This window comes from Echinops telfairi, unplaced genomic scaffold (genome assembly GCF_000313985.2).
Source record: "Echinops telfairi isolate 266 unplaced genomic scaffold, ASM31398v2 ScPeMD7_5868;HRSCAF=6743_1, whole genome shotgun sequence".
NCBI classification, from domain to species: domain Eukaryota; kingdom Metazoa; phylum Chordata; class Mammalia; order Afrosoricida; family Tenrecidae; genus Echinops; species Echinops telfairi.
In genome coordinates, this window is record NW_022109768.1 from 261890 (window position 1) to 263540 (window position 1651).

The following is a 1651-nucleotide window of genomic DNA, read 5'->3' on the forward strand; positions in this document are numbered from 1 at the left end:
TTTTTGAAAACTGAAAACTACATTGGTGAGAAAAAAACCCATAAAAGTTTCACTGTGGACCCTACCCCAACCCCGCACCATTTCTCTATTGCATCTACTTATTTGTAGAGGGTGGCACAGGCTGGTTGTTGTGAGAGAAAATGTTTGGTGCATCTCCCTGCATCACCCTACAGTTTTCATCTTACTCCTGCAGGTTTCTTTGAACCGCCATCTCTATGTGCTCATTGAAAAGAGCAGACTTCTTTGGGGAAGGGTTAGAGAGCTGAAGTCTATAGATTTAGATGGAGGATACATCAGCAAAAATATTTTATACATTAAGTATGTATAGGTACTTATATATAAGTATAGGCTTCTCTGATTTTATTGGAATACTTACCCTCATAAAATGAAATGCTTTCAGCTTCAATATTTCCTCATTTATCATGATTATTGGCACAGTTGTGATGGTTTTAATGTTTTTTATGTTGATATACGATCCACACTTAGAAGTATCGTCTTTGATCTTCATTAAAAAGTGTTCAAGTTCTCTTCACTTTCAGTAATCAATGTTGAATTACCTATAATATAATATGATATAATATAACTTTATATCTATGCACACTAGCTAATTCTTCACTTCAAGTAATGGCAACCTAAAGAGAATGTAACTGCTTACTCGTTTGGTTCCCTGATATCTAGTAAGCTTTTAGCACTTATTCTATTAATGAGTGAATGCATGAATAACACCATTTTCATCGATTATCATAATAATCAACTATTACATATTTCATCCTAAAAGTGTTTCAATTTTCTTTTCTCAAGCCTTCTATTTTCAATCTGCTCATCCAATATTATTCTAGCCTGGACAATGTGTCAACAGCCTTCTTACGGATGAATGTTTAACAGGTAGGTATAATGATGTGATTTCTTTGTTTAGAAGCCTTTGATGGTTCCTTGGGATAAAATCCAGGATTTCCAACTGAAAGTAAAAGTCTCCATGGCCTAGTCTATGCCAATTTTTTCAGCATAAAATTTTGCCACGTCCTGTTTCTCTGAATTATCTAGTGCTGTCATTGCAGAAATACCCTAAGTGGATGCTTTTAACAAATAGAAATATTTTCTCCCACAACTTCGGAAGCCAGAAGTTGAAATTCAGGGCATCAGCTCCAAACGGGAAAGCGTTCTCTGAAAGCTCTGGGGAAGCTCGTTGTCTCCGTTCAACAACTGTGCACCCAGCATTCCTTAGAGGCATTCAGCTGTCTTGTACATCAATCTTCCGCTAGGTTGACTAAATTCTCAGAACAAAAGTTCTGGGTCCAAAGGACAAACTTCAAACTCACCTGCCAGCTCTTCCTTCTAGGTGGTAGTGAGGTCCTCTCCCTGTTCTTACTTCTCTCACCTTTTATCCTGGCCTTACTTCCAGGTTTCCCCAGGGAAACTCCCTTTCCATCAGAACAGGACTGCAACCTGTTCAAGGGTATTGCAACTCACCCTAATGCCCTGGTAACTGATTCGCTTATCACACTGGAACACATCTTGGGGATGATCACATCATTACATACCTACCAATCCACACAACTGCATAAAGACCAAAGACTGAGAACCATGGTCTAGCAAAGTGGACACACATTTTGGAGGGACGCAATCCAATCCACGACTGCCTAAACTTTAT